This window comes from Micromesistius poutassou, assembly GCF_964030765.1.
Source record: "Micromesistius poutassou genome assembly, chromosome: 18".
NCBI classification, from domain to species: Eukaryota; Metazoa; Chordata; class Actinopteri; order Gadiformes; family Gadidae; genus Micromesistius; species Micromesistius poutassou.
Window position 1 is genome coordinate 5,708,907 of NC_140288.1, and position 12,214 is coordinate 5,721,120.

Sequence of the window (12,214 nt, forward strand, 5' to 3'; positions counted from 1 at the left end):
AAATCCTTTAAGAATAAGAATAACACGAAGTAATTGCATTAATAAAGCACTTCAACATTACACTTTGGCTGTCATAGTGTGTGTGTGTGTGTGTGTGTGTGTGTGTGTGTGTGTGGCACACACACATGTGCCCTTGCTCATTTGCACTTTGGCAAATAAGATTTCTGATTCAGTCTATTTTTTATTTACATCTTGCTTCATGTGGAGAAGCGAGAATGATTATCCTTCACTCTTTGAAATGATTGGATTCATTAAATTGTATTCGACATGAATATGAATTTCTGTTTGTGGTCTGCTCTTTCAGTCAAACAGGGCCGGCTTTCTTAATATATGACGCAAACATAAATAGAAGCAGCATCACAGACAGGAATTAATGAAAGAGTTTGTAAGGCCACACCAAAAGAGTGTTCATTGGATGGACCACAATATATACTGTGTATATATATATATATATATATATAAAGAATATCTCCGTACTCTGACATCAGAAAAGTTGTCCCTGTTGTTTTTGAGCTACTTCAAATATTAGCATGGAGAGGTCCTTGGAAAGAAGGGCAGACTGTACAATCATCCAAAGTCATTGATTATCCTCCGCTCTCAATCTAAAGAGATTGAATTTCAAAAGGTCGGGCAATTTCATACAGTGCGTCTCCTCTTGATTATTAAATATGTGTCATCAAGGAGCAGGTAGGGGTTAGGGGTTAGGGCGTTAGGGGGTTAGGGTTTAGGGAGTAAGCATCTAGGATGCCTATAGGTAGACATTGGTGATTGAAATACAGAATATCTTTACAAACCACTATACTATCATTCCCCTTTCACAGGGGTGCATGATTTTGTTATTTAAAGTATTTTAAAACAGTTGGCACCCTAAGCTACATGACCCTTGGCTTAGGGAATACATCATCATCTAAGGAGACAATGCCAGAACCTTCCATGGTGGCGTCCACTCACCTGCATCAGGGTGCACCCTGGGTAAGGCGTTTTCCGGTAATAAAGTGAAAAGGCATTAGTGTGTGAGGGAGGCCCCGGGTTGAGAAGCGGCCGTGTTTACAGGCTCAGAGTCGTGGCAGGAGCCCAAGCAGCCGTTTAGTGTCATGGTTAATATTTGATGGCATCCCGCTCTGTAATGGAAACGCGCGTGCTGTGAATGAGGCTTAAGAAGAAACAGTCTCACACAAACTGTAGGGCGGAGCCCAGAGGGTCTCCACAACAAGTACCGGGAAACTGAGTACACACACACACACACACACACACGCACGCGCACACACACACGCACACAAATACATTATGCTCACACACTTTCACAAACACATTCACCCACACAAATCCATGCTCACTCAATAAACTCAGACAAACAGACAGACAGACACACATACACACTAGTACATACACTCACATACATACACATGCATACAAACACACACACACACACACACACAAATCCATACACTCACACACATTCACGCGTACAAATCCATACTCATATACACATACACACACACAAAAATTCAGATGTCACATACATACATTAGACACACAAACACACATACAATTATAAACTCTGACAAACAGACACACACACACACACACACTATTACCTACTCACATACGTGTACAGACACACACACACACACACACACACACACATAAAAACACACACACCCACACTGTAACATACACTCACGCGCTTGTGTGCTCACAGACACACACACACACACACACACACACACACACACATACACACACACAGACACACATATAAAATTTAAACACACACACACACACACACACACACACACACTGCTCAAACACATTCCTAAAATGATCAAACAAAAAGAATCCAGGGCCAACGATTCCTCTGACCACCCGGGGCCTGGCTCTGCCCGGCCGCAGATCCTCGGTTGTGTTCACAGCAGAGGAACGGAGGTCAGCTCATTTGAAGAGTTGATGAAACGCAGACAGCTGCTGCCCAACACGCCGTGCCTCTGATCCAATTACCTTGTTCCGCTCGTTCAACGCAATTACGGCGCCAAGCCTCCAAAGCACCGGCGGCATTACACAAAATACATGAATATCTCCAATACACACCAAGGGCCAGGGCTCCTCCACCACGGCTGATTAGGTAATAGTGCACATGGTTCTGTTGTTATGGTGATGGCCCAGGAAGGATGTGATGAAATGATATCGCATATCATAAGGAACCAAATAACGTTGGGTTACTATGTGAGGGAAGGATCGGTTTATTGTCATATTATTGAGTTATTAACTCATAGCTCATTGAGATATTACCCGTATTATTAAATCCTTTGGCAAAATAGACTAAAGAAGATCAACTCAAACAGCAGTTATTAAGGCATGTAAACGAAACCTTGAGACAGACCAGACAAACCTTCATACCAGACCAGACATACCTACATTTCTGAACCGTTAACGTAAATCCGATCAAAAACTGCAATTAGGACCTACCTTGAGACAAACTTTCCCTCACTCATATTGCTTAGTTCAAAACTATCCTCAAACGCCAATAATGAAGCAATTCACTTCACTAAACCTTGATTCCGAGGCCTCCACGTTACCCAACCGTAAAACCTGACCAAAGCACCCACTTAAATGATCCAAGGGTACACTTCCACCAAACCGCGGTCCAGCAGCCGTGATCCTTATGACTCACAGTCCCTAATAGCTGTTGCTCTCAGCGGGTGATTAGCAACATAATTGATCAATCCGCCCATTAAGACACCGGCTCCAGCCATTAGAAGCCAACACGGGGGCGCCTACAGAGCTCCGACAGCGAGGTGGCCGCGCCCAGCCCTGCATGCATAATAAATCAGCCAGCTAGGGAGGAGATGAAAGATGGATGATCCTGTTGTGCGCTCAACGAGAGAGAGAAAATATATATTGTTTTCCTCCTCGCTCTGTTCGCCCTCCTAATGCGGGAGGAAATTGAGGAGCCAGGGCACTTACAGCGCGCGTCGACGTGCTGTTGTGTTCGTCCCGGGAACAACCAACCGAGGCGCTACGGAAGCGTAGCGGCCCGGGGGGGAGAGCGACGACAAAGCGGTTCAAAGGGTTAATTGAGAAGGCATCTCTTTTTTATGAACATTGTTTATGAAGCCGAGGTGCGTGCGAGGGAGAAGGGGATGCTGGGTAATTTGGTTTGTAGCGGACTGGGATCGGCGTAGAAGATGCATGGCTAGGCTACATGTTTATTGTCTATAATAAATAATAATGTCTATAATCTTAATGTGCTTGTGTCTATAATGTCTACCATGTGCGTTGATGGCTATAATTTGTGTGTTTATTGTCCACAATATGTATCTCTATATTGCTTCCATGTATTTATGTATTTAATGTCTATACGGTGCCCGTGTGTTTAAATGATATCAGGAGCCTGTCTGTTTAAAGTTTATAATGAGCCTGTGTGTGTTGCGTCTATAATGAACCTGTGTCTTTAGAGCTCAGCTTGCGGGTCTATGCTGTGTCGGTGGAGGGCCCACAGGAGAGAGCAGAGCTGGTCGGGCTCTGGGACTGTGGGTTCCATCGCTCTGAGGGAGGACGGGCTTCCAGACGTGACAGTAGGTCATCTCCTGTCACATCTGGCGGTCGAGCCATCCCCTGGAGGTGATGTTCTGCTCCCCGCCTGTCGGAGACAAGGTAGAGGAAGAGGAGGACGAAGACGAAGGAAGAGCCTGGAGGACCTGAGGAGTCTCATCAACAACGGAGAGGGGCGCCGGGCAGGCTACTGATGGGGGCTTCAGGGGAATGTGGGCGGACTACCCTGTAGGCCTCTAGGACACGTATCTCCAAGAAATGTCCTTTTGGATGACAGCACTTGATATTCACTTCCTTTTATTAATATCATTTCAAAGGTTTATGAGGGAAAAAGAACAGATTTGTGGATTTGGAAACGACAACGATAACGATGGCAGAGATTACATTATCAAGATCAATAACGTATAAACCTTTATTTTCCGAAATACGTCACGGCTCTGACTCATACGGTCAAAGGTTCCACCGAGGAGAACGGCGCTCTTATTGTGAAACGTCGTCCCCCCGCTCTGTGTGTGTGTGCCCCGTGCTGCCAGGCAGTTTATGGTGATGTCGGCGCCGGGGTTCGCGATTCTCCGAACCCTGTGTCATCCATCTTCCTTTGTGGGAATTAATTCAAGCTCTTGCTGCTCTGCCTGCTCCCATATCTTCTGCCATCCGCCGGCTTTTTAAATTAAGTGGAGAGAAAATGAGATAGAAAAGCTGAGAGGAGTGCAGTCCTTTTGGGGGTTTCGTCAGGCCATTAGAACAGAGAACAAAGTAACCAGTGAACAACTACACAACGACACGACACGCAAAGACCGTGTCCTAGCGCAGCAACACCTGGTAGAAAGGTCATTGAGTAGACACTTTTCAGCAACATGTCATCAAGCAGCAGGTAGGGGTTAGGGGGCATCTTGCTCTAGGCTGCCTAACACCCTAACTATTATAACTATAACCTATAACCACCCTAACCATATAGTGTATAGGATATATCCTCTATTGTATAGGATAGTACCCAATTGTTGTAATATTCCTACAGCCTAGAAGACTGGTGAAAGACATGCTCTGTAACATAGGAGAAGGAGACACACTGAAGCAGATCAGGAAGAACAATCCAAGTGTAAAATCACTATTAACGGATTACATTAACAACCTTAGGGTTTCATGCTGTATTGTCGCCTAATGTATTCCTACTGTGTTTGTCGTTGTGCATGTGCTGCACAGGGGATGTGTTCAAGGTCAGGGGTACTCTGTACAAAAGAGGACCTCGTTGGAGACGGTGGTGTGTTGGTTTGGAAGCCTTTGTCCAGTCAGTCCTCCAGAACCATTAGTCCACGCGATACACCATTAGAGCCAAAGAGCCTTCGGTGTGAGGCAGTGAGACGGAACGTGTGTCTCACGCCTTGTCTGTTATGTGGGATTTTTTGGTACAGGTGCATCTCAATAAATTAGAATATTGTGGAAAATGTACTTAATCTCAATAATTACATTTAAAAAGTGAAACTCATATATTATGTAGATTCAATACACCCAAAGTAAAATATTTCTAGCCTTCAGTATCTCAGAAAATGTTAATGTAATCAAATGATTGAAATTGATTAACTCTTCCACAATATTCTAATTCATTAAGCTGCACCTGCAGTATATATTTAAATATTTGGATAAAAACGTTGTCGTAATAAACGAAAAAAAAGGTAGGAAATAAACAGAGAAAAATAATGAACCACCTGGAGAGGCGATGTGGAAAAGGAGAGCCAAGACCGACGCACCCCCCCTGAAACGGAGTGAACATAAACCCAACGTCTCTGTGCTGAGTAGCTCTCCACCCCTTTGAAGGTATCGATCCGTCTGCTCTCAGGAAGGAACCGTGCCCACGTATTACCTCCAGCCCCACGGCCCGCCGGGCTGTTCCTCTCCATACCAAGCACCGCCGCCGCTACACCGCGTCTCCGTGGGCGACCGCGCCGTTTACACGGGGACATACTGGGACGGCGTCCTCGTGAGGAACGTCTCCCTCGTCGTGACTTCCCAGGAGCACGCAGGAACGGGAGTAGGGAATGTTTAGGGAATGTTTGTGTGTGGCCTACATTTACACTTAAGGCATTTTGCAGATGCGTTTATCCAAAGCGACTTACAATAAGTACATTTGTCTGAAGAAGGAGACATAACAATATATCTCTGTCGGTACAGTAAGGATGTTCACAGAACCAAGTGCCAAGCACCAATAATCACAAGGTTGACCCATTCCCTGTATACAACACAGATAGCTAGGATGAGATGCTACACAACTAAGTACTATAACTAAGTACGACATACAATAAGTGCGTACATTAAGTGCCAGGACGTCCAACGTACAATAGGTAGGAGGGGGTGTTCAGGGTCTGGGCCTTGCTTTGAGGCTTGGCCTGGTAATTACCCGAACGATAACAATAAGTTATGTCCCATAACATGGCAGTAGTAATCTGACTGACCTTCTGAGGACCGTCTTCATAACTTTAATGAATGAATTTTAATCAGATTCATGTGGAAAAATGTGCTTATTGCATTGGAATTAAATGTCAGTTTGGATAACAGCGTCTCATAAATAACTGACTGGTAGTAAAGAGTGGTGACATTTTAAGTACTCGACTGAACTGCCAAGGAACAACACTTTGCCTGCAGTTTATATTGTATCGTATCTTTAGGAAAGCTATCAAATAAATCAACGGTAAAACAATGGTGCATCAAAATAAACAACACTATCCTAGACCAATCTTTGTGACTCTCTCTCTCTCTCTCTCTCTCTCTCTCTCTCTCTCTCTCTCTCTAGTGGACCCTAACCAAACATCTTCAAACCCACAACTCATCCCAATCTTCAGGAGCACAATCCTGACCACAACTAATCCAGCTGAAACATGGACTGCTCCACTCTATTCTCAATATGTCCACTCTCTCCGCCCTGGGTAAAATGCATTACAGGGGCTTGTCGGGAGAGTGTGTGTGTGTGTGTGTGTGTGTGTGTGTGTGTGTGTGTGCGTGTGTGTGTGTATGCATGTGTGTACCCATTAGACTAATGCATTCTTCTTTCTATTGCCAATCCCTGATGAGTCCTCCTCCCGGTTCTCTGCTCTCGCTGAGCTTCTGTCTTGAGAGCCCATGAAAACATATCAGGTATTAGGTCAGATAGATTCACCAGCGAGGGGATTCATTCCAGTACACTGATACCAGAGACAGAGATGGTGAGAGAGGAGGAGGAGGAGGAGGAGGAGGAGGAGGGATGGTGAGATGGTGAGAGAGGAGGAGGAGTAGGGGGAGGAGGAGGAGGGATGGTGAGAGAGGAGGGAGAGGAAAGAGTAGGAGATTGTAGTGCATGTAAAACGGAATCTCAAATGTGTACGGAATAAAAATGGGAAATGTGTGTGGATGTGACTTTGGTGTTATCGTAGGTTGAGCAGACATTTGTTAAAAGAGGATGGAGTAGCCATTGCTGTATGCATGCAAACCTCATGCATACATGTAGTTTATACACATGTATATACATATACATGTATAGGAGGATATTCTGTTTGGTTTCAGCTTGTTCAAACCGGAGGGGTAGCACAGAATATGACAGACAGACATACAGGCCTGAGGCGGTAGAAGGACATCTGGGGAGAGAGAGAGAGAGAGAGAGAGAGTGAGAAAAGTGCATGTGTTTGTTAGTGTGTGCGTCCGTGTGCATATGAGGATGTGTGCATACGTGCAAGCATTTGTACAAATTAGCATTTGTCTGCATTTGTGCGTGTCTGACCTCTACATACCTGTTCACCATGGCAACGACCACAGCTTCCCCGTCTCCATGTCTGGGTGTAGAAGTATTTACAGTAGAAGTAGTAGTAGTACTACTAATACTATGTGAAGTAGCAGTATTCGTATGGTTGTATTTGGTGGATGCTTTTATCCAAAGTGTCTTTCAGTAGTGTGAGGGCACATGTTAGTATTGGTGGTTGTGTTATTTATATCATAGTATTAGCAGGTGTTAGTTCTGTATTTGCAGTTGTATTTGTTACAGTAAGACTTTTGCTAGAAGCAAAGCAGTACTACAACTATTAGCCCAGTGTGTGTGTGTATGTGTGTGTGTGTGTGTGTGTGTGTGTCTGACCATACCAGCTAGATGGAAGGCCAGGTCACAGATCGGGTGGATTGTGATGTGAAACTGCATTCATGGTTTAGCTAATGGAAAGCATTGTGATAGGAAAGCATTTGGAAGAAAGTTGTGATGGGTGTGTGTGTGTGTGTGTGTGTGTGTGTGTGTGTGTGTGTGTGTGTGTGTGTACGTGCATGTTCCCACAATAACAACGACGTGTGCCCATGCTTTTGCATATCAACAAGAATCGAATAACAAACCAAGCTGTTCATATCGACCACCAGAGGATAGCCAAGGCATTTTTGAGAACAAAGCTTTAATATCTGAAGAACGCTTTTACTTTAACATTTGACTATTCAGTCATTCAGCAGACACATTGACCCAAACTGGTATTCAAACATACATTTGTTAGATCCTCATCATTAAGGAGCAGGTGAGGGAATCTAGCTCAAGGTTGTCTACAGGTAGCAGACCCCATTGGGGTTCAAACCAATAACCTTTCATCTGGGAGTCAGACACCCCAACTTCGCCACAATTCATCTCATTTCAAGTGCTATCCATGATTCAGCCAACTCTCCACTGAGATCTCCACTGAGACCCAGTCCAGCTGATATAGATATAAATATTATAAATAATCACGTAAGATTAATGCAACATTAAGCAGAAGCATCACCGGCTGACCTTGTCCGTTGTGGTGCTGGTTGTCGGGGAGCCTTAGCAACGGGAGTGACATAATAAACACGGGGCCAGGGGGATTATTATTGATCCCGACACGGACCGTCGCTCACTCCTCGAATACATCCTCAGAGGAGCGACAACAAGAGTCGAGAGACAGTCAGTCGTCTACCACACACACACACACACACACACACACACACACACACACACACACACACACACACACACACACACACACACACACACACACACACACACACACACACCTTTCTTGCGTCTTTTGAAGCCCATACTGTCAGGGTGCGGTGAGTTCATTGATATAAATAGTCACAGAGAAGCCTAGAAAGAATTTACACACGTTGATTAGGCGGACAAAAACAGAGAGGCACCAGTAGCTCAGGAGGGGCGGCATGTGGCTCAGGAGGTAGAGCGGGTTGACTGGTAGCCGGAGGGTTGCTGGTTCGATCCCCGACTCCTCCTCCTAGCCGAGTGTTGAGGTGTCCCCTGAGCGAGACGCCTCACCCTGACTGCTCCCGACCAGCTGGCTGTCGCCCTGCGTGCTCGACTCCGCTATGAATGTGTGAATGAATGGTTGTTAGTCGCTTTGGTTGAAAGCGTCAGCAAAATCCCCTAAATGTTAATGTCAAAGTACCGACTAGCAGGGACAGGAAACGGGCCGTCTGATTAACGCCGCAGGTGGTCAGGGTCACTCATTAGCACAGCTGACAGGAATCTACCTAACGAGCGACAAGCCAAACAGGAGAAGTGAAGTTTTGGCACGCAGGACATAAGCAACTGTCTTGTGGACATAATCATCATGTCTTGTGCAGCTGCTTCGTATCACATTGATACCATGTGTGGTTGAATATCCAGGTACGACTATTTTACAGTTCTAAACAGACAGTCTTCAATATCATAAATTCGATAATTTAAATCAGTTCTATCTCACAGCCTGTTGTCGATTACATGCATTTCGTAGATCATGTCTTATCTCCTGTTTCAATATCGCCCATTCTCTGGAGAACATTGTGAATCCAGAACATGACAGGGCATCACGGATATTGGTTATCAATGACTCAGAACCACTGCCATGTCAACCACGTACCCCTGCTTGAAAAGGTTATTCGCTATGTGCCTCATGTATGTCATGTTTATCTACTATTCACTCCTTCACCAACACTTGGTGACTTTACAATTAATGAATGAATGAATGAATGAATGATCCATGTCATGAAGGAGCAGGTAGGGGTTATCGCATTATGCATAGGCCTATAAAGAAAACCAAATACAATTTGAGCTAATTGAGAAAGTAAAAATAAAAGAAACCCTGTCAAAATAAAAGCGTAGATGAGCTATGAATGAACATTTGTCACTCTGGCTCCACATGCAACACAACAAAATCCACAAACTGGTTCTGGGGCGACTGTAATTCAAGTTCCATTGGGCCGACACACAGAGCAGATAATATCCATTAGCCAGACTGATTTAGAGGTGAATAAAGGTAGCAATCATCAGAAGTAGCAATCCATCACTAATGGTCTTCCATTGATTCATGAGTCAGTGGTTCTGTTCAGACCAGAGACCTAGAGGGGAACAGGCCTCGGGCCGCGCTGAATGAGACCTTGGTTATGTTCTGCTTCAGTTTGAGCCTTGTGTCTGTCGGGTTTGGGTCCTTGTTTCTGTCGGGTTTGGGTCCTTGTTTCTGTCGGGTTTGGGTCCGGTTCTGTTTGGGGAGTGTTTGGGTCCGGTTCTGTTTGGGGAGTGTTTGGGTTGTGTGAACAGCTTCAGGTTCTGTGATCAGGTGGTCCTGAGGGAAACCAATCTGTTGTTCTATGGGTTCCAAAGGTGTGCTGGAGTCCTTTGGTCACGTTCTGGTTCTGTTTGGGTCCTTGGTTGTTCACATCACAGCGGGGTCCACAGGAGAACCGGCTCTCGGTTCTCTGCACGGTTCCTGGTCCCGTGCGGTAGGCTGATGCTTTTATAACCGACTGTTAAAAAACCATTAGCTTCATAGTAGCATCAGGACAATATCCGAACACAAACACACACACACACTTAACGACATGTTGTGCAGTAAGTGTTAGAATATTAGTGTTAGGCTGTTCATCTCAAATCATTGTTTCCACCTCACCACCCTATTTGCGCACATTGAGTGGTCGCGTTTGGAAGCAGCCATACCCAGGACGTTCATATTTAAGTGCTCCTCTCCTTATTGGCCATTAGCTCCAATCAATATCTCCCTTTCAGGACCGCACGGCCACGGCTCTGTCTTCACCGTTCTGCCATCTTTAACCCCAGGAATCATGTCAACGTCTATCGAGCACCAATAAGCCGGCCTCATTAAAGCCTCTGATCTGTTACTAACTACTGCAAGAGGCGGGCGGCCATTCCCCCTAACCTCCTCTCTCTCCCTCTGTGTCACTCTCTCCCTCTGTCTCTCTCCCTCTCTTTCCCGGTGTCTCTCTCTCCCCGTGTCTCTCTCTCTCTCACTCTCTCTCTCTCTCTCTGTGTCTCTCTCTCCCTGTGTCTCTCTCTCTCCCTCTGTGTCTCTCCCTCCCTCTGTCTCTCTCTCTCCCTGTCTCTCTCTCCCTCGCTCTGTCTCTCTCCCTTACTCTCTCCCTCTGTCTCTCTCCCTCGCTGTGTGTCTCTCTCCCTCGCTCTGTGTCTCTCTCTCCGTCTCTCTCTCCCTAGGTGTGTCTCTCTCTCCCTAGGTGTGTCTCTCTCTCCCTCTGTCTCTCTCTTGCTCTGTGTCTCTCTCCCTCTGTCTCTCTCTCACTCTGTATCTCTCTCTCGCTCTGTGTCTCTCTTTCTGTGTCTCTCTCTCGCTCTGTGTCTCTCTCTCTCTCCACAGTTGGGTTTACCCCGAGGAGATGTGATTATGTTTTTAACGGCGTAATGTAAAACCTTGGACGTTCGATCCATAAAAATAAATGAAATGACATGCCCCCTCCCCCTGCATCACCTCTTCCTAGGAAAATAAGATTGTTATGGCTCATTGCTGTCGCACTACGGGAGAAACCCCTGTCGACATATTATGGTCTGTACTCTGTATCGTTATCACCAGGCTAATTGAATCACTGCGGAAGGGTCATTAACCAACCGGGTGTGTGACGAGGCCAACTGACAAAATAAAACATCAAGCGCGGTGGCGCCCCTGTGGTGTGATTGGTGGTAACGCGTCACATGACCTGGAAATTACACGGTTAATGGCTGACTTTCTAATTTCACCTCCATTTAGTATTCATTGTTATGTAACCGGTTTTGACGTGACACACTTGTTTTGGTACTGAGATGCTATTTGAATAATGCAAATTAAGAATTATTGAAGAATAGCAATGTCAATATGTCGTGTTTCAGTTTGGACACGGTCATTTGGAGCAGCGTGTTTACCAAAATAAGCTGAAGGAATCAGAATTAGAATCAGAATAACTTTTATTACATCTTATTGTACAATTACACAAGAGTACAATTCTTAGGCTTGGTTCTTCAAAAGCCACATAGCAACAATATGAGACATCTACTAGGAAATCTGGAATTTATCAGTGACTGCTACTTACTCTTTCCACATGCATACGACGATAAACTTGAAAATGATTCATATATCTAGCGTAAAGTATACCATAGATATATTGCCCTTTTAAAATAATGTTCTATTATCTTGGCGCTCATCTTGAGAGCGTCTGTTGAATGTGATCCAGCCCTCTGTTAAACACAGCAGCACAGAGCTGAGAGGTCTGCTCTCTGTTGGACATGAATGAGCTGGATCACAGATGTACAGGAACACACAACAGTGAGGGTCGTGTTTGCGTTGGGTCGGCGTGTGTGTGGCTGTGGCTGTCTGTTGATCTCCAGAGGGGTTGAATGATCCTACACTGAACGCGGTCTGCCTGCAGCGTCCAC